Source organism: Penaeus japonicus, unplaced genomic scaffold (genome assembly GCF_977035675.1).
Source record: "Penaeus japonicus unplaced genomic scaffold, GWHDUDI00000001_assembly GWHDUDI00000009, whole genome shotgun sequence".
NCBI classification, from domain to species: domain Eukaryota; kingdom Metazoa; phylum Arthropoda; class Malacostraca; order Decapoda; family Penaeidae; genus Penaeus; species Penaeus japonicus.
The window spans coordinates 13,853,033-13,875,907 of NW_028234411.1; the positions used below are offsets into that span (position 1 = coordinate 13,853,033).

Genomic DNA, 22,875 nt, shown 5'->3' on the forward strand with positions numbered 1-22,875 from the left:
TGTTGCCGACGTCCGCTAGACAACATTTATGACAATATAACATATTGATAGAGACACGAAGCTCCAGTGGACGCGCCGACGAGACGTGTCGCTAAAACAAGAGGGGTTCTGATACGTCCATCAATCACTCGATTGATGGTCCGGTGAATTATTTAACGCAGGGCGATCCCGACACCATCCGCTTGTATAAATGTTGGAGCGATATGTATAATTGGCTTCGGCATACTTCCGATTCATTTGGAATCACGTTTGGGCTGATGCTCGAGTGAGGGAGGCCCGCTGCACGGCCGGTCCTTTCCCTCTCCTCTCTCTCTTTGTGTGTGAGTGAGTGTACGTAAATGTGTGTGTGTGTGTGAATGAGAGAGAGAGAGAGAGAGAGAGAGAGAGAGAGAGAGAGAGAGAGAGAGAGAGAGAGAGAGTATGTGTGTGTGTGGTGGGGGGGGGGGGAGATGCAGGTGTTTGTTAAACATGCGAATAAAGGCAAAAGTGAGAGATAGAAATGAACATCGAAAGGAAATGATGATGGTGAGGCCTGTTCTCTAGGGGGAGGAGAGAAGGTGAGAGGACGTTGGGGAAGGGGGTTGGGGTGGGGGGGGAGGAGAGCGAGTGTTTGTGGACGTGTTGTGGACTGTGACTGCTTCCATTAATCACTTTACCCCCTATCAGACGCCCTTAGCACCTTACTCCCCCCCCCCCCTTCCCCTTCCTTCCCGTCACTCCTCTCTCTCGACCAGCCCCTACGCATGATATCCAACTAACCTGCATCTTCTTCAAAGCACAACTCTAACCTTGGTGTAAGTAAGCTGTAAGTACGATGAATGCTCCCATAACACTGCCATCCCCTGCCTCCGTAACACAAGCAATCACCATTTTTTTTTTTTTTTTCTATTGACTGATTCATCTTATTCAAACTTCCCCTCCACTTGAGTAACTGATTATGGAAGGAAAGCCATCTAATTTGTTTTATATCTAAGTTTTCAAGTGGTAAAAAAGGTAAACCATACTAAACCAATTAGCACTTCTAATTGGCTCACTTACCCACTTATCCTGATGTTCGGGATACCTGTTTTTTATGACGCTCTCCGTGATTATATTCAATAAAAGTGTGATTAATATTTTCTATCATTCTAATATCCCCTGATGCGACAATAAAAATGATTATGCATTTATATAAACAGGTCTGCTATGATGAACTCTTCGGCAATGACTTGGTGACTTCGTTTCCGTTATATCCACAGGTAATATTTTATCAAGTACTTTTTTGTAGTCTACTAGAAGTACAATGTAAATTGAGATAAACGTAAAATAAATAAATAAATACAAACAAGCAAATAACAGCTGAATAATATATATGATTAAGAACTACCCTACCGTCCACTTTTTTTTTCATTCATTAGTTTTGAGAACTCCGGGGTTAGTAAGAGAGAGATAAAATATTAACTGTGAATATCGCAGTACCAGGGGGATAGGGAATGGGGTAGAGGTACGACCCAGTAGGCTGACGACCCTCTATTCCTCTCCCCATACTGCTGTAGGCTAAGCACCCCCCTCACTCCCCCCTTACTACCACAGTCGCTGAGTGTCGGCCTATCTGCGTGCGGGTCATTTCTCACGAGGGTGACAGGCATCATCCTGGCGGACTGTTTGTGACCGGCCCTTCATTAACACAACCAATCACCAAGGTGCATTCTTCATCATTCATCTTTCATTAAAGGTCCTTGGTACCCCCTGTGTGCTTGTGTGTGCGTGTGTACGTATGCGTACGCCTGAGAATATGAGTGCGAATGTCACTGTGAGTATGATTGCGAGTACATGTGCGTCTCCGGGCAAGCTTTGAGCTAGTGCGCACGACTGTGTACTTGTGTGTCTGCAGTGAATGGTAGAAGTGTTAAATGATGTGCAGTCGTCGTTAGGCGATTAGCGAGCGGGAGATCAGAGAGGAGGAGGCAGACATAGTAGTGTGGGGGCGTGGCAGGGGGGTATGACGGCATGACTGCCTGGGGAGGGAGGGAGGGAGGGAGGGAGAGAAGGAAGGAGGCGAAGACTGTTGGAGGAAAGACTCGAGCGGGTCTGGGGATGAGGAAAAGGCGGAGTGAGTGGGTGGGAGAGAAGCAGATGGAGGGGGAGGGGGACCGGGAGGGATGGGAAGGGGAGAGGGCGACTACATAAGTTGTGCAGGACACCCGAGTCTCGGGAGCCTAATTCTCAATGCATGACTTCGCGGTGTAGTTCCTAATTGACGGGGCGGAGACGAAGCCTAGTAAACTTCAGGCGCAACGGACTGTTTTCTCATCTGCGAAACGTAATATCTTTAAGTGATTCAAAGGAATTCCGCTTTCATGTGCCCGCCCCTACCTCTGTAATCGCTATTATTTAATTATATATCCTGCTAAGAGATGTCAAATTGGGAAGGGGGCGAGGGATAAAGAGAATTCGCCAACTGAGGTTATATCATTGCAAACAGATGACTGCCAGATTGCGTAGCGACACATTACAAAGCGCTGTTGGTAATCATACTGTAAAATGACATCAATTATGTTAATACATTATCATGTGGTCGTTATGGCTACTTGAACACCTATTGTCACACGCCTCAGAACTTCGTCAAATGACTGCGAAATGACCCCAGTTTGAATTTCGCGCCTCGCTACTAATGGTGTGGGGGCGGGGTTTACGAGTTGCCACGCATTATCATAAACCGCCATATTTTTATAAGTGACCTGTATGCTCTGGAACACTCTTGGCATCTTGATTTATTTGACGTGAATGCCCATTCTGATGCGGGTTATAAGCACGTCTTGGTTTGTGTATCCACGGGAGACAGGAACCCGGTGCTCGGCTAGTGGGCATCGCGGTCGGCGGGCGGGTGGCGCGCGGCGACTTCAAACGGCGGCCGACTCATCAAGATTGCACATTAGCGCGCCCCGGTGGGTGGCTGAGCAGCTTTTTGCCCACAACAGATCCTCAGGTCTATCAATGCATGTGATTCACCACAATTTTGACCTTGTATGCATGACTTGTAAAGCGACGGCCACTCGCTAAGAAACCTTGGCCTCCTGCTCTGATGTTGATCAACCCATGTCCCTGCCACTCACTCCTGGCAGCTGCCATTGCTACAACGCGACACGAGGGAGGTGGAGGGAAGCATCGCTGCGCCACACACTCGGCGCTCCAATTCTTAAATATAACCTGATTTATTGTTCTTCCATCACCATGGACCTAACCCATGGCTGGGGAATGCGTTCTATTAGAAAGTCTGCATTCCCGGATCGAGGTCATATTAGTTGGCAACCCGCGACTGCCATTAGAAGTGAGTTGAGACGTTCGAATGATCATATTTCTGATTTACGTCAAGATGCAAGCCCATCGGACGGAGCTGTATCTTCCTTCTTCTCGCGGTAAAATAGCAAGATAACGGCGAGGCTGCGGACTGGAGCTCAGATAGCGGAGGGAAGTGTTAGTAGATGTAACAGCGGGAGGCGAACGGAGACGGAGGGTTCAAGTTGGTGGTGGTGACTCCGACATCGTTCCTGCTAGAGGCTCTCCTTTCATCGTATGGAACTGTGGCCACGGAGGGAGGTGGGGATCGGCAGATTCACGTGTGTGGCTGGGATGACTAGTGGTGATTTACAATTAAAAAAAGAAGAAAATGACTTAAGACTTTTGCAGATCGTCAGGTCATTAGGGAGGAGTCCGTGAAATGATAATGAAACTCCCAGCGGAATATTCCAACACAAAACATAACAGATGACGGACTGAACCACCTCCGTCCAGTTCTTGGAACATCCGTGTTTTCTTTTTTTCTTTCTATCTTTTCTTTTCTTCTTTCATAACAACTGAGTTCTCCCATTCAGGAGTGACACAATTCCATTATTCTCATCCAGTATTCGGATTTTTAACATCTTAATTCGAAGTTAAGAAAATGCTGCACGAGTTCCTGAATACAATATGCCGAGATATTTGCGACCACTGTTGACACTCCCCGATGGAGAGGTCCTCTAGGCCTAACACTCCAGCAGCATTAAGCGTCGGGGCGAGAGTGTCGCGTCGGATCCTCCCTCTCCCAGGATCTCGCCGCCGCCTGATCATTGTGTTTTAAATTAGCAGTGAGAGAGAGAAGAAAAAAACGGGTAGGTCCCTTCATCACAGCAAGTTGTCCCAGGGAGGCCTAAGATAACATTCTGGATAAACCCGCGTCCCTACAACCATAACAATATCAACTTGGCCCCTCCGTAGCCCGATCCCGCCCGTTGGGGAAAGCAAAAAAGAAGGAAACAGGTAATAGCCATGATGTTTTCCTTTCTGATGGGGAAAAGGGGGAGGGGGAGGGAGAGAGAGGGGGGGAAAGAGGGGTTATGAATCCATTTTGTCTTATCATATCAATATCCTCACAACTTTGATTACACAAAGTTGTCACTGTGACTGAATCATCTTCGGTCCGAGATTCCCGGAAGCTGCTTCCCAAAGCGAGACGGGGAAACGCGCAAGGAGGTGAATCTAACAACGTCGTAATCGCTGCATTCGTAACAGACGACGTTCAATATTCTCTGTAACACCAACATTACATTGCCATTATTTCTGTCATGAACACCAATGCGTGGCGATGACGATAGTTTGTCTGAACATAATTTTAATCCCCCCCCCCCCAAAAAAAAAAAAAAAACGCCCAATCATTTTTCTTAAAGAGTTCTTCACAAGCTGCATAGCTCTTAACACTACAGTTATCAAATAATCAGCACCCGGCTGCCAGCGTTCTAATTATCATGGTAATCATCATCGCCACTGCACAATGTGATTTCATAATCACAGCTGTAATAATCATAACGAAAATCCAAAATGGTGCGAAATTGTTTTGGAAACATGATTTAGTTAATAAAATAATTATGGCTAAATCTATAGCAATTTCCCAATGCAAATTAAAAGGGTGAACACCTGGCAAATACTAGAGGAGCGAGACAGGAAGGGGATGGGAGGGGAGGCTGTATGGGGCAGAGGATGCAGGGGGGAGAGGGTATAAAGGGGTTAATAATTATGCCCAAAATATGAACATTCTGCCTAAAATATTCCAAGGACCTCCGAGACTGATCGGCTGACAAGATAAGCCGATAAATTACCGTTACATAAAAATGATAAAGATACCGTGCTCGGGGTATAGTACGCGGATGGCATTCTCCGGCGCACCGCTGGGTATTTCCTTTTTTCTAAGTCCCTCTTGACATGTACCAAGTAATGCATAATATCGTAAACACAGAATTTTATTGAGCGTCTCCCCCATCATGATCCAGTGATGGGCTCAGAACCCCTTCATTTGTCCTGATGAAGGAGACTGGACCTCTGTATAATCCAGGGAGTTATAGGTGCATGGCTCACGGCATCCATCACTCCGCCCCGATATACGGAGACCATTAAATAAACAGGGAGGGCTTCATAATGACCCGCTGTCCGGCCCGCGATCATCGTAATTATAATCATCATTATCATCATTATCGTCGTCGTCGTCGTCGTCAGGGCCGAGCGAGCTGCCATCATGCTTGTCTTAATTATTACTATCAGACTAAACCATTATAATGCTTAGCATCAGTATTATCCCGTTTTAACTCAAGTTTGCATACTCGAGCAAGCTTTGCATATATTCTTTTTACGTGAAAAAAAGTATTAGGGCCAATATACAGGCATATGGGACATGTAAATGCATGTTTAGTCATCGAGAAACAAAGAAATTAAGGTAAACAGTCTCGCGCTTGCTTGTAAGTCTAGATACACCGAAGCAGAAGCCACCTCTCGGAAATATTTCAAGGACCCATCAGTCCTAATCTCTGGCCAGCCGGTTACGCGTTCTTTACAAAGTCGTATATTATTTCATTCTGATTGGCCACGCGACCCATATATATCACGGTTGTGCATGGGGGGAGATGAAGGCACGGTGTTCACTCCTGGGGTGAGGGGGCAGTGGTGGGGGTGGGGGTGGGGGGTCTCCTCTACATCTGGGATTAGGCTCCCTCAAAGGATGTAGGATGGAGGGGCAGTTCACCCTTTTAACATCCGATGAGCGACTGGTTCAATGAGTAATATGAATAAGTTTGGTCTCGTGCAATAGATGTTGAAGGATCCTATACATTAATTTCTTATTTACACTTCATCCATAATATCCAAGCAGTGGAAAAATACTTAAAATAATTGAATGCCTCTTCTTAGAAACTACATTGCACTAATGCAACAAATTGAACACACAAATCCAGGCATGGATATATGCATTCACACACATACATGTATGATTTCATGTAAATGTTTAGTGAAATATGAAAATAAAGTCTTCATTGCTATTATCATTCTTGATACACGTTTTACTACCAATCTCTATGATGGGTAGAAGACGTAGGTCATTATGAGAATGGGTTACGGTTAATGGTTATAACCCCTAACCCATTTCCTAGCCCCCTCCCCCTCCCCCCAGGGGTTGGGTAATGCGTGTATGTGCATATACTCTCCCATTTATCAGCCGTCACGCTTTATGTCCGTCATATATCACATACACTGCTGGCAGATCGATAAGCGAGTCTTTTTGAAGTCGACGTGTGCTGTTGTTTGTGATAAAAACATAATGTTGTTTGCCAAACGAATGACGACTGTTTTGAGCCGAAACAAACCGCCGCGATATGTTCTTTTTCCAATCACTTCTTTAGGAGTATGTAAACGCTTGATAAAAATCGTGTAGGAGAATGGATGTTATCCCTATTTTTCGCAGAAAAAAAGTGGTTAACATGTGATGAAGTGTCTGTGCGTTTTATATATATACATACATATACATACATACATAAATACATATATACATCATACATTCATACACAACACAACACAACACAACATATACACGCACGCACACATACATACATACACATACACGTACACATACACGTACACATACACACACACAAATATATATATATATATATATATATATATATATAGAGAGAGAGAGAGAGAGAGAGAGAGAGAGAGATGGTGCTGCGAGACAGTTTTCTTGCAGTATGCGGAAATATAATTTTTTTTTTTAATCATATTAGTATGTTTATATATATACATATATATCTATATCTATATATATATATATTCATATAGATATATATATAGTTCCGCGATGTTTGGCGGCATGCACAATAACAAGCAAAACAAGCATTCGCCACATGTGAGGACAAAGAGTTCTGTTCACCTGACACAATATGAGAGCAACACATGCGCTATGAATCACCTGTAGAATATTTTATTATTTATTCTCGTATAGAATAATAAATATAAGTTAGAACTCCCCACACTCACTCACTCACTCACTCACTCTCTCTCTGTTTGTGTGTGTGTGCGCGCGCAGACGCTCGCAAATGCGTTTCTTTTATCCATCCCGACAAAGCTATCAGACTCCCTTCCCCTTCAGCACCGCACAGCTGCTCCTGTTACAAGGGGCGTCCTATGCCTCCTTCATCAAGTAGTTTCCCTGTTCCCTAGACATGGAGTATCAAGTGCGCGATGTGCATCACGACACCCGCCTCTTCGCGGCGTGACACACCAACACCTTCCTCTAAAGATTCGCGTGACTGAGTCTGTACGCCCATTAGTTGAGCTGAGACGCCCTCGTGTCACCCTACAACGTTTATTTCAATGGCGGCGGGATATGTGCGGACGCAGCCCGAGGGCATCGAGGGGTTAGGGGAGAGGCGGCGAGGGGAAAGGGAGGGGGGAGGGGGGCTTATTTTAACCCCAAATCTCTGTTACAACATGAATGCAACAAACGCGACCATACGTGCTTACTAATTTCAACAATACATTATGAAAGACTAACGTACCTAACTTCGACGCATTGATGATCTTTTTTCCTTTTTCTTCTCTTTTTCTTTCATTATCGTCTAAACAAAAATGCTAATTCACTGAAGAGAAACCAGAGCATGTCTTCCTTTCCTGACACCATCATGTATCATCACCTAAGAGCGGTCCACGTGGCCCGAGCGCAGCAGAAGGCCAGGGCTCCTCCTCCTCCTCCTCCTCAGCCTTGGCCTCACAGCATCACATTTCCAGCACAAATGGGCCATGCGACCTATAATAGGCCTATATAAATCTTGCGGCGGCGCGGGTTATAATGAAGGTAAATATTGAGTGTCAAGGTGGTGGGTTTCAGCGACCCCCCTACCCAAGCTTCCCATACCCCCGATCCAGCACGCCCTCAGAACCTTCAAGAGGCGAAACGGTAGCAACACTCCTCGGGGACATGGGCGATGTCTTCATGGCCTGGGAGATAACATGATTTTCACTCGTTCCTGCAAAGCTGCAACTATTGTAGGTGCGAATATTCCCTCGATAAATAATACATCAGGTAACATCTGTGTAAAAGAGCGTGTGCTTGTTTGACTTCACAAATGAGCAAAGCCTGGGAGAATGGCTGTGTCATTTGACTTTACTCTCTTATCTATTTCTAGGTTATTTATAATCATTTAGTGTGTGTGTGTGTGTGTGTGTGTGTGTGTGTGTGTGTGTGTGTGTGTGTGTGTGTGTGTGTGTGTGTGTTCGTAAAAACATGTACAACCTGGTCCATGCGGCAGTGGTTGCCAACGCGATGCTGAGCTCTGCAATGATTGGCAAGGTTACCTAATTTAAGACCAGCAGCTGCAATGGAGCGGACTCTCTCCAGGGGCCTTACTTACTCGCCAGGCAGAGGTGGGAGGTGGAGAGGCAGAAGGCGGGGAGAGGGAGGGGAGTGACAAGGTGTGGGTGGCGGGACTGACAAGGCGCGGGTGTTGTGGGTGAAACAGCTGAGTGACACGAACTGAGAATCAAAAGGAATAACAATGAAGAAAGTAGGCGCACGGTGTGACAACAGGAGCGGAGGCTGCTGATGTTGTAGGAAAACTCGGCCTAGGAAGCTGAAGATAGTTACAGGGCGGGGGGTGAGAGGAAGTTTAGTCCGGTGAGGAAGGTGAGACGGTGGCTGAAGGTAATTGAGAGAGAGAGAGAGAGAGAGAGAGAGAGAGAGAGAGAGAGAGAGAGAGAGAGAGAGAGAGAGAGAGAGAGAGGGAGAGGGAGAGAGCGCGCGGAAAATTAAGTGCACGGGGAGAACTTCGAAAGGCGTAACTGGGAAAGGAAGGGTCGGAGGCGGGGGGTGGCCGTGGCGGACGGGGGGAGGGGGTGCAGGAGAAGTTAATGTGCATGAGATAAAATATATATTTCTGTTTAATTTACTTCTGACGCTTGAACGGGTGGGTGGAAACTGCCTTTTCCAATTGTTTAATGTTAACCAAATATTGCTCCTACACAAACTCTTGATGATCACCAATTTTAAAGGTTTCCTTCCGAAACTAATGCGCGCGCAATATATATCTCCCAGTAGCAAAGCCAGCTGCAGCCACAGCAGCACATGGCCACAGGGGGAAGACTTTCAGAAATATGGGCGTGTTGAAGTATGGGCGTGGCGAGGTAAAAGTGCGGCATGGGCGTGGTGTGACTGTTGTGTGCGTGTGACAGTGACGCATGCGGGCGGCTGTGGCGGGAATGTCCGTCGCCCTGAGCTGCCGCCCTGACAAGATATATATCCACCCATTACAGCGGGGTGGGTGTTAGGGACACCCATGGATATTAGACAACTTGACAAAATTTATGGACGTCTTTGTCGACAACGTGACAGGAGCGCATGGGGCGCCACTCAGTGAGGATACCGACGGGCCCGCGGTTAGGGATCACGGGCAAGTGGCTCTTATGCGCCCTCCGACCCTTTGGCCGTGGGGGCTACAGCCGCCGTGGCCCCATATCGAGCTTAATGCACACATGAAAGGGGGAGCCGTGGGATATAAACCTTTATGCACATTGCGGGGCCTCCGGTAAATATCTGGTGTTCATGAGTGATTTGTGACCATGTCGAACAAAGAAATTTCCAGATGACCCCAGGCCATTAAAATGGGGGACTGTGGTTCGGGGGAGGTCATATATTAACGGCATCTTGTGGGGCTGCCCTATCGCAGAACACGGGCGCAATTATAAGAGGGGAGGAGGGCGCGCTACTACACACATGTGCACAACCTTGCCGAGCTCCCGAAAGCGCCCGCCGAGTACGCCCACGACATGCCCAGTTAACATTAACCCGAAAACCAGTTCCCCACCTTAAGCAATTGATATATATCATTATCGCCATAAATACAAGCAAGAGATACTCCTGCTCAGCACAAAAAAGTTAGGTGGCGGCCTCCATCAATCAGCCAGCAATATGACACGTGGGAGCGTCAACACACATGTGGTTTTGCAGCAGCAGTCGAGCGAGGCCAACAAGCACCCACATGAGAGCCACCCAGCATCATGCGCTGATCATGCACTCAGTGAACACCGTATTTATTCTCCTCACAGGGAACTGGCAATCAACATCTCGTTTTCTTGCTTACAAAGCGCAAGATAAGATCAAGGACATCGCAGATCGGAAGCGAAGCAAACGTGAAGGTAACTAAGACTCTTAAGTAGCACTGCGAGCACCGCCCGCTGGCCTGCGACGCCTGTGCGCGCACGGATTCGAGCATCAAAGGAACGAACGTCGTCAGTGTCAGCTGTTTTCCCCACGCGTGATGGAGCTGAAGCCGCGGGCAAGTTGTTGCAGGGGGAACTAAGCCTTTCCTCTTGGCTACGTTAACTTGTCCAACACTGGGGTCATTAGAGACGCAAGACGGTGGGGCTCGATGAAGATATTGTTTTGGAGATCCAAGTGACCATCCAAGTTAGAGAAACAGATAAAAGCGAACGCAGAATGAGGGAAGTTTATCAAGTTGAAGTATAAAACTTGAGTGATGGTCGACCATTTGCGAAGAGAGAGGCTCCCGCCCGAAATGGGGATGGAGGTATAACATAAAGAATAGAAAACGCATTTATTCAGATTCGGAGACAATTTGCGGCATCTCGCTAGGGGGAAACAAACAAAGCGCGCGCAAAGAGGGGCCCGACTATCAAATAAATCCGTGATATATAAAGTTTGATAAGGAGAGATGGAGGGCAAGTGCAAGACGAAATAAGAGCAAATCCCCAACAAAAAGAAGGAAAATCCAAGCGATATCAGCCCAAGAAACCCAGTAAAGCGTAAAGCAGGTTAGATATACAGGATCAAGTAAAAGGTTTCAGGCCAACCAATGGAAAGGGAAAGAAACTTCTAGAAGGCCACCGCTGTACTTCAGACTCCCAGACGAAAACTTACCAAACCGGCCTATGAAGTTTACCGTTGTCCATAACAAATATAATGCACAAATAAAAGACATCTCGTGTGATGATTTTTATGCGCATCCTATAAATAATTGTTCCCTTAAATCACTACTAAATAATAACAATAGTATTGATAATGACGATGGTGGTAATGACAATGGTATTTATGTTAAAAATGGAAAGAAGAAAAGGGCGGAGAAAGAGCATCAATAACATCTAGAATAATAGAAATAAAAAGATGACCCTATAATTCAACTCCATGTATCACACTAGGAAGTTTATCATTCCTAAAACCCTAAAACGGATGGAAAAAAAATAACTCTCGGGATGATACGATGCGAGAACCCCTGACCCCAATAAGCAAGACCTCACGACCCCGGTCTAAGAACAGCAGGAACCCGAGTAAAGACTGGACAACAACCCCAACGCATCGGCGGCGAGATCTACCCCTGGCTGGGGCGCTCACTCTCTTTCCTGAGCACAGAACCCCGTAACCCCGGCGAGCGAGGCCTTCTCAACCCCGGAGGAGAAGCTCGAGGACCCCAGGGGAGAGGTAGAGTCGTGTTGATGGCTGGGGAGCGGGGAGGAGGGGGTGGAGGCAGCGTGGTTGCGAGCTGCTGGCGGGGGTACAGCCTGTGAGGGTGTGTCGCGTGGCATTCATTGATCTGTCAGTCTCCTCGTCAGCCGCCCGTGCTGACACTCACTCTAGCCCGGGAGGAGGAGGGCCAGCGAGAGGAGGAGGAGGAGGAGAAGGAGGAGAAAGGGAGTGGGGAAGAAGAGGCGGCGTTGGCGAGGACTGGGCTGGAGCAGGGAGGAGGCCGAGGAGGGGAGGGGGACACATCCCGGAAGATAAAGCTGAGAGGAGTAGGAGGGAGCGGGAGGGGGTACTCTCTCCGTGAGCACAAAAGTATGGAGACACAGAGAAGGGAATATTACTGGAGGTAAATAGATTAATGGCAATTATGTTCCCAGGCCAAGAGGGGACGGAAATGAAGGGGAAAGAGAGAAGAGAGAGAGAGAGAGAAAGAGAGGGAGAGTGACCAAGCATAAAGGGATTTATTCAAGACGGGAGAAATACCTGAAGATTAGAAAAGAGATAGAATATGCTAAAGGAGAAGGCGAAGGGGACGGCAGATTGATGACAATTACACGACAACTTGGCCTAGAGGGAGCACTGAGACGGCATCACAAGAGGCTGTGGAGGAAGGGTGAATGAGGGGACTTCAGAAGGGGCCCCCGGGAGGGAGAGGGGTGAGAGGCGAGGGGAAGGGCGGAAGAGACACAGAATGGGAAATGAGAGTGCATACAGAGGGCAAAACAATGAAAAGAAACTGAAAATAAAGGAGAGAAAACACTGAGAAGAAAAAAAAAACAGATGCTAGGATGTATGACGGTGAAAAGCAAAGGGAAATAATCAAGGGTACTGAAAAAAGTAAAGGTTCATCCTAGAGTTAGAGAAAAGAGATGGTTGAAGGGGAAAACGGGTGGGGTAGGGGGAGGGGGGTTCTGGAGGTGACTGGAAGGCGGTGGAAGGTAACTGGATTGATGACAATTATTCCAGTCGGACGGTGGGGGAGGGGGGGCGACCCTACGCACGGAAAGGCGGAGCTGGAAAATTGGATTACTGACACATCTGATAAAAAATGGGAATGGAGAAGTCGAGGTGAAAGGCGACCTCGCGAAAGAGAAACAGACTTAATGGAGATAGAGAGAAGAAAAAAGAGAGGCTACTGTAGCCCGGACATGTACATGAACCAAGAAAAAAAGACCTGAAAAATCCGAAAGAAAAAATAAACTAATAAGTGGGAAAAAAACAAATATGTGTAATGACAAGCAGAATGATGAAAAATATATATATATATATATTGTAAATGTGATAGGTAAATTACATACAAAAGAAAAAGGAGGGGGAGGAGAAGAAGAAAGAGGAGGAGTAGAAGTAGGAGTAGGAGAAGTAGAAGTAGGAGTAGAAATAGAAGTAGTAGAAGTGAGATGAAGGAAGATATTAAAAAAAAAACAATCGTGTAGCGCACAGTGATGCCTCAGAGAGCGCTGGACCCTCCAGATCTCACAAAAGGTCCAACCCAAAGAATTAACAGAAAACAGCACCTACACCAGCGGAAGAATATGCCTGCCGTCGAATATCTATTTCCGTTTACTTCGCTCTCTAATATATATATATATATATATATATAATTATATATGTATATATATACATATATATTATATACATATATATACCTGTGCGTGTGCTTGTGCTTGTGTTTGTGCGTGTCCGTGTGTGTGTGTGTGTGTGTGTGTGTGTGTGTGTGTGTGTGTGTGTGTGTGTGTGTGTGTGTGTGTATGTGTGTGTGTATGTATGTATGTATATATATATATATATATATATATATATATATATATATATATATATATAACCGAAGCGAGAGGGCCGACGAGAAGAAAAAGGGGAAGCGAGCATCTCGACCCCGCGTTTTCTGAGAGGCCGGCGTCGGCATGGCTCCCCTGCGTAAATCCCTTTGTGCGTTTCGTAAACAGACGAAATCTATAAAAAGCGTACGAAAAGCCCAAGAAAAGCCGGCGTGCCCTGGCCACCCTCACGTCTGTCATTCCACTATCGCAGCTCGCCATCCTGGGACTGGGCGCGAGACGCGGCGACCGGAGGGAGGAGGAAGAGGAGGAGGAGTAGGAGTAGGAGAAGTAAGAGTAGGAGTAGTAGTAGAAGCAGAATTAGGAGAAGTACGAGTAGGAGTAGTAGTAGGAGAAGGAGACGGAGAAGCAGAAGTAGGAGTAGAAGTAGATGTAGAAGTAGGAGAAGTAAGAGTAGAAGTGAAATGATGGAAGAGAACGTTGATAAGTAGTAGAAAGAGCAGGAGGAGCACGCCGCCGACGACGAGGAAAAACAAGACGGAGAAGAAGAGACAGAGGGAGAGTAGGAGCGGGAGAAGAAAGAACGCAAAGAATGAAGACTGAGAATCAGAGAAAGAATGAAAAGAAAAGAAGTTGCGCTGAGACAAGGGATGTCTGACTGCCATGTATGCCATTACATTATCCTTTCTGTTGTGACTATTGCTCCTGTTGCCATTACTGTTGTTATTATCAATATTTTTCACTGGCATTTGTTATTATTATTGAAGTTACCATCTATATTTTTATCATTATTGCTTTTCTCTTTCTTATCTAGTATTATGTAATTTTCATTATCATCATTATTATTGTCATTTTCATTATTATCAATTCATAACAATTATCATTATCATTGTAATCATTGTTACTGTTATTATATTACTATTACTATTATCATTATCATTGCAGTTATCATCATTATTGTCATTATCATTACCATTAGTATTATCATTATTATCATTATCTCTATCATTATCATCACTATCATTATCATCATTACTATTATAAATTCAGTTATTAATATTATTCCTATAATTGTTATCATCTTTATTATTATTATTATCATTATTATTGTCATTATCATGTTTGCTATAATCAATATTATGAATGATATAATCACCATTATGTTAGTCATCATCATCAACATCATTATCACTAGTATAATTAATATCATTATCCTCATTATTATCAATTACATTACTATACAGTATCTTGTATCTAGCCATTGTCGTTTTTCAATAAAATATTTTTTTTATCATTATCATCATGATCAACACTATTATCATTATTAGCATTATAATAACATTAGCAAAATAACAGATGCCAACGGTGATAAATAAGTAATATAAATAACAGTAATAATAACATCAACACTAATCATAAAGATAATGCCAATTATTGGCACTATCAAATAGTATTATTACAAGAATAATAATGATGATAATCCCAAAAATATATATATATATTTTTTTTTTATTTGATATATTGACCTCATCTATTATAATATCAATAACAATAGTAATGTAAATTTAATTTCAAAAAATACTTTCACAAAAACTGTAGTCATATTGTTACTATCACTATATTATCATTGTTGTTATTATTAGTGTCTTGGATATTATGCCTAATATCACTAAAATATGTTTCATCAGCGCTCCACCATTGTTATGATCATCATCGTTATTTCAATCATCATTGTTAGCATCATAATCATTAAAACATCACAAGCAATTCTCATTATACTTAACATCATTCAGTAAAATCCATTCTTATTCCTATTACAATTAATATCAACGAAACAAATTATTTCATCAGTGTCGTTTTTTGTTTTTTTTTTACTTTGAAACCTACAAAGGAATCATGGCATGATTGTACCATATATCTAGCTGCCGCAACAGTGACTCTCAAATCAAAGCTTCTACCTCAGATAGCCTTGCACTATAAAAAAAAAAAAAAAAGATAAGACGGCGTTTTGTCGACTTTGTAACTGAGTCATGGCCACAATCTATCCAACAGCTTTTCCATTTTCGCTCTCAGTTCTTCTACTGATCGCCGCACTTTTCTGATCTATTCGCCCCCAGGAACAACAATCAATAACCATCACAACGAGCGTCTCGTCTGCACAAATGACTGTGCTGATAATCCTCTCCTCATTACAATAGCCCTCGCGTCACTCAGCAGTTCAGGCATGTCAAAGACGGGCTAAGTGTTGACTGGTGTAGATAAGGGCAGAAAACATGGCCTTGAGAAGCCATAGAACTTCTGCCCTAACCCCCCCCCCCATGACCCCCACCCTTATCCTCCTTCCTCCTCTGGACCTGTAACTCCTTACCTGTGCCATTTTCCTTGCGATATTTTGTTACAGATATTTATTTGTTGTCCACTTCATTTTTTTAATTCAATATTTCATGTGCTTCCCCACACATTTTAGCTCCATTTAAAGACCGCAAAAGGTTGGCATAAAACCTAAATGCGAGTATTTCAAAGACATTTCTAAAAAGTCCCCAAAGCAATTTAGTCCCCGAGGTCCATCCTTCCCTCCCCGTCGCCCGACCGCACTACCTTCCCATGTCACCCCCCCCCCCTCCAGGGCACCCCAAGCCCTCTTGCCGTCTGCCCCAGGGCTTGCCAGGTCCCCAAGTTGGGTAATCAGGGAGTGGGAGACGACTGGCTGTGTCAACAAGAAATTCCGCCCGTCAACCGCCGCCACCCATTGATCCCGCTCTGACCGTCACCCAAAGGCTCCGTACTATTTCTACTTGCTCGCTGACAAGAGCGCTCGCGTCTCCTCCACTTTTAATTAGTTTCGGTCATTATTCTCATCCGTCTTTTCTCAATTCTAGGTATGATGCGTAGTGATCACAAAGAGTGAATCGCATGTCGTTTCCTTTTTCTCGATTTTCCGCGGACATTACAGTTGAAAAAAAAATGTAAAAAATAATAAAATAAAGCGTCAATATATATCATTGCAAGTATGAGTTTCTTTCAGTGAGTATACCCTATTATAAAATTTAGCCTTTTTCTTATCTTATCTGAATAGCATACAAATAAAAATAAAACAAAAATATTTTTTGGCCATCGTTTACAAATATTTTCTCCGAACTAGTATCGCTAAGAAAATATATCAATCAATGGCAAATGGCCAGAGAAATTCAGACCTCCAAGGCAACGGGTTCCACGAAGCGCCCCGAGAGAAGTCCGAGAGAATAAAAGCCGAGTCAAATCCCGGCGCTGGAAGGGAGCTGATCAGATCAGCAGCGACGCGAGGTCCGTGGGAGGCGCGGCCGAGCGAGACGTCGCGCTCAAGAACAGCGAGGATGTCTATATCATCGAACAGCTGCATCATCAACCAACAAGTTGAACAAAACCGATGTTAAAGAGCTAGATAATGAGGTGTCAGGATGATGAGGTGTCCAGATAATGAGGTTTTGGAAGATAAGGCAGAAGACTAGACGGTGTTGGGATAAGAAAAGATAATAAAATATTTAGATAAATCGGCGCTCTAGTGCCGAGGCGTTCGGATGACGACGCGATGTCCGGATACCGAGAAACTGACGTCCGGATACGACATGTAGTGAGGCCGGGGTGATGATGGTGATGATAGGTTATCAGCACCATCACGGCGAGAAAGAAGCGGTCGGGAGGAAAAAAAGGGGGGAAAAAAGCGGAGACGGCACGCGAGGAGGCTAGTGGCGAGTGAAGCGTCGCCCACTACTCACCTCTTCACGATATTTGCGTTGACTTTCCTAACTCGAAAAATATTCTTGACACAAAGGCTAGCTTCTTCCTTCCCTCATTCTTCTCATTCACAAAACACAACATTAGCATCTACATCCAATCACTCGCGACCTTCGACACCGCATCGCGCGGACAGCAACACGAAGCCTTCGGAAAGAGTCGCGCACGACGAATGAACGAGTGAATGGGGGGTGGGGGGGGGGTCTGCTTGGAGTTTTAGCGAAGCGGAATGGGCGGTGCTGGCAGTGCACAAGGAAGAAGAGAAGAAGGAGGAGGAGGAGGAGGGAGGCTCTCCGTTGGTGGTGGTGATGGTGGCCCTTGTAGAGCGCGGGTCCAGCAGTCCAGGAGGGAATCATTGATCCTGTCAATCTGCCGTCAGTCCGCCTGCCCGCTCGGACTCTTGCTTCCTCTCCCTCTCCCTCCCCCTCTCCTCCTCCTCCTCCTTCTTCCCCCACATCCACGCTCCTTGTCAGACTCCTCCCACTACTAGTGATGCTACCTACTACCGCCTGGTGCCACCATACTCACTTCTTCCACCCAGTTCTCTTCGAAACCCCCCTATTGACTTGCCTTGTTGCGGCGCTACTTTTTCCCTTCCTCTCTTTTTGGGGGGAAGGTCGCCTTATATTCCGAAATTTTGACCCTCGCTCAGCAATCTCTGAGGTTGCTGCGATTGCGTCTTTTGTTGATTTCATTTCATTTCCTTTAATCTTTTTTTCCTTCTTATGGCTATTCATACTTCGTATTATTCCGAAACGCCTGAGGCAGATTCCATTCTTCGCTTTATTTTATTCATATTAATATATATATAAATATAAATATAAAATATATATATTATCTATCTATATATATATATATATATATATATATATATATATATATATATACATAATTTGTTTTGTTTCAGTTGCTTCATTTTTTAACCTGCCAATCAATTCAAAATTGAGACATAATAAAAATGATCAACAAATAAATCACAATATCTCTTTCCGTATTCTATCTGAATCACTAGATAAGAATCTTGATCGCCTTTAGATCAGTGATACTGTCCATCATGAATGTTAGATCAATGATTATCATTCTCTTATTATCATTATCATAGTACAATTATTAAAATCACAGGAGAACTGTTATCATTATCATTTTCTTTATCATAGCTGGTTATCCTGACTGATATATCTTTAATATACTAAGTGTTCTTCTTATCGCCAGATTTTATATAATTTCAAAATAGGTTTATTATCACTAGCGTTCATCTCCGTCATCCCCCCACAATGACCCCGCCCCCCGGCCACAAGCGACAACATAGTTATCGTCACTTTGTTTGTTTGTTTGTTTTCGGTTTGTTTAGACGGTGCTTATAACTTTTCGTCCAAGACCTTAGGTATTATTTTGACAAGTTGCACTTCTTCACAAATGCAATAAAAATATATGATTAATTGGTTTCTCTGCATGTCTTGTTTGAATCGGCACAGAAATTGCACCAATGAAACAAGGTTCGAATCCTGGACACTCACAGATCGAGAAACGGATCGAGCGGGGTTCTGTAGGTTTAATCCCGCTCGATTCCGTCATCGGAACCTTTCTGCATATGATCTTTTCCGCCTTTTCCCTCCCTTTCCCGCAGCAGCTCATACAGCCGGTATCATCCCACTTTCCTACCAGCTCTATTTTTTACTTAAAATACCCACTAGTCTTCCCTACGTTGCTTAAATTAAACAAAGATTTTCCCTCGCAAAAGTTTAAGATAATTCCTTGGCGAGCTGTGCATGTAAGTGTCACCTGCCTGTCTCCCTTTTGGTATCTGTCAGTCTGGCGTGCCGGACTCTGTCTGCCTGTCTCCCGCCAACAATCTGTCTGTCCGTCTTAGTTTGGCGCTAGTCTTATTATATGTGCTGGAACCTGCCATGCTTATTTCTCTTGTGGGGAAGTTGTACCCACGCTTTCTCGTGGCTTGCCAGGTTTGAGGCAGGCTTTCTTTTAAATGTTTTATTTCTGTCTCTTTCTTTGCTTCTCTTCTCTCTTCTGTCTTCCTCACCCTCGCCACCTCTCATTCTTTCCTACTATCTCTTTCTTTAAATCCCTTTTTTTCTCTCTTTCTCCATTTCTTTCTTCGACAAAATCAAAATCGCAATATACATCACCCCCCCTCCCCCCCTCTCTCTCTCTCTCTCTCTCTCTCTCTCTCTCTCTCTCTCTCTCTCTCTCTCTCTCTCTCTCTCTCTCTCTCTCTCTCTCTCTCTCTCTCTCTCCCTCTCACATTGATCCCTACGGCCGTGGTGCTCTCTCGTCAGAGCCGTCTTCTCTACCAACCACACATCACTCACTCAAGACTTGTAGGTTGCGCGCCCGCCCCGACAAAGCGGCTCTTTTCTGCAACTTTAACTACTTTCTGCTTCGTAACGTGCAACACCTGTGCTTCGAACTGTGGGATTATATACAGCCATTGGAAGTATTCCAAACAAATGAGAGATACATTATATTGGTGTTGAAGGGAGATCTCCGTCTTTGTAGCCCAACTATTTTTTCTCTTTCCGACACCCTTTCGGAAACGTCGCTGACATTCGTTCTTTTTCCTAAAGTTTCGTCTTCGCTGTTGTTATTCCTCTGGAGACGCTCGGGATTTTTCTCTGGTCTATATTTTCTCTAGTTTGGGAGTTAATAATACAGGTGTGGGTCGTGTTCCTTCGCCGGCATTTGGGGGAATAATTCCTCCCCGAAAATCATGCCGCGGATAATGTTCAGGAGAGACAGAACATAAAACTATCCCCCTCGCAAACATCAAGCGTAAAATGCCATTTCGAGTTTCATTCGGAATCAAAACATTACACACAAAAAATACTTGGATAGTCATTCTTTCACGGCGACGTTTTCTTATTTTGCTTATGATTGGCGTAGCTGTACGGCGCGTCAAAGAAAAAAAAATCTAGATCTATATCGGCATCTATCTAATTCTTATCCCTCTTTCCCAACAAAGAGCGCTGCTATACCACCAGGGACGGGTTACCAGAGATCAATAGTAGTGACCCACAGTCTTCCATAAGGTGGGCTAGGGTGGGATGTGTGCTCACGTGACACAGAGGATGTGACACTGTGTGACACCGCAGCGGCCCTATAAGCAACATCTCGGCGACCAGCGGCGTGGCTGAGGCGTAGCAGGAGGATGTGTTCCTGTGCTCACGTGAGGCGGTTAGGCCGGTGGCCGCAGCCGCCCGCGCGGTGCCACTGTGTATGGAGATAGGGAGGCGTAATGAATAAAAATCAAATGTTCGCATATCCGTATTTCCGAATGAGTGTTGGAGTATTTCATGATATATATATATATATATATATATATATATATATATATATATATAAATATATATATGTATGTATATACATATATATATGTATTTATATATGTGTATGTGAATTTTCATGATTGCTTAAGAGTATGAGCATATCTTTGTTTTTGTTAAAATGCTATATGCATGAATACATACCTATACATACATACATATATATATATATATATATATATATATATATATATATATATATATATATATATACATATGCATATAAATATATATCTGTGTGTATGTGTTTGTGCAATTCTCTCTCCAACAGGGCTATGACAGTGGTGCAGTGACGGGGCAGATGAATGTGCCATAACTCTGCAACACTTTGCGACGGCAATAACTGTTTAACAATCCGTAATATCTGATTCAGTGACAATAGTTGCTATGATGACGAGTGGCCTAGGGAGGGAGAGAGGAAGAGGAGGGGGTGAGGGAGAAGGGAAGAGAGAGGAGGATAGGTGTGGACGGCAGGGGACAGGGGCACGGACGGACAGGTAGCAATGGGCTCAGGTAATAGCTGGACGTTAATATAAACACCATATATTATCTTTTAGAGGTGATATTAACAGTCGGAGGCGTATCATCAGGCCGAGGTTATGCCGGCTTAAAGTGTTATCAACTGGTGGCAATGTTTCTCGGCAAATAATACCAGTGTTATATTCTGAAGCGGGAGTGCTATGCGTGTGTCTTGGTGTGTCGTGGGGAGGCAGTGTTGTGTGGAGTGATAATAAGGTGTTAGAGGGAGGGTGGCGGTGCAGTTGAATGCAGCTTATGATGTGGTAGACAGTTTCTTGTATGATGTGATGCACCCGCATTGTGGGCAATGTCGGAAGACAAGTAGCCGTCACTCACAAAAGCAAATGCTGTTGCAGTAGTTGGTGTCCGAAAGTCAGTCAAAAGGTCGGCGCAGGCGGGCAAGCGAAGTGGACAGTACGGTTACCGAGGTGCGGTCGAAGAAAATGCAGAGAGGGAGGTAGACTGGCCGAGTTGGTTGTGGAGTGGATGAGCGAAGGTAGCTATGTGGTAGACAAGTAGTGGAAGGTAATAGGAGGGACGACACTTGATGGATGTCGCCTGCTGGACAAAGCAGATGACTGACGGACGGTTGACAGAGTTGATGGATGGAGGGATAGACGGCGGGGAGGGAAGGGCGCCACCACAACCGAACCTAGAACGACGCCTTGAGACAAAAAGCCTTCAAAGATTTCAAAACCTTCAGGGTGTTGAACTCGGGAAACTTCTTAGTAACTCAGCCTTGGTATTTCGAGCTAACATTGTGTGAATACCAACAACGGTAGGTTGAAAACATTTGCGTTCACTGATCAATAATTCAATAAATTAATAAAAATAAATGAATAAATAATTAATAGGCCCATTGCTCTTCCAAGAATCTCTGTTCTATCGATGGTCACAAAGTACATGTGACCATCATACGTGACTACATGGCTTCCAATAGGCAATGTTTAACAAGAGAATTCCATCGTAACGCAGAAATAAAACAGCTGCTTTAATTTGCTCGAGCGTAACGCGATACACCAGGAAGTAGCAGTGTCGCCAAAGAATGGGGTAATTTACTTAAATAAATGTGTGAGTGCCACTGAGGGCCAGCGGGGGTTACCTACGGCGTTTCCACTATCAGATCCCGCGAACAAGCAGCAGTACGTCGCGTCACTGCTCCACGACACGTCCTCGGTTATAAAAAGGTCGCCTCACCCCCCGGCCGGGCGGCGGCCCTCCCAGTGCCATCGCCAGGGCCACCCGCGCCTGTCACTCAGGGGCCACCGGGGCTGAGTGCCACTCTCGCTACCTTCGCCAGACATTCATTATGTATCAGCCGAGGTTTTCTTCTCATTCCATTACACGTGTTGCTATTCGCTTGCTGCCATTATAAAGGATATTCATTTGTAAACTTTGGCGTCATAACTTCTTTGATTCTAACCATGTCATTCAACTGTATGTCACATCACGGTCAGCTGCTAACAGCTGAACAATATGAACAATTTCTGCAACATTCCTCTTCAGTCTACTCGTCCCCGGAGTTATTCTCGATCCACGTTGGGTCTCTCCGCTGCCCCCAGACGGCGCGGCGGCCGGCCTCGAACGGCGTCAGGTCTTCCTTCGAGTCGCGGCCTCGCCTCCTCCTCCTCCTCCACCTCGTCCTCCTTTTTCTTGA

General features: G+C 44.8%; 1 protein-coding gene across 1 annotated transcript in view; it reads right to left on the reverse strand.

Annotated features, from left to right (window-relative positions):
- Positions 1 to 22,875, reverse strand: part of LOC122255433 (protein tiptop) — a 354,466-nt gene that overhangs the window by 321,423 nt on the left and 10,168 nt on the right. The window lies entirely within an intron of this gene.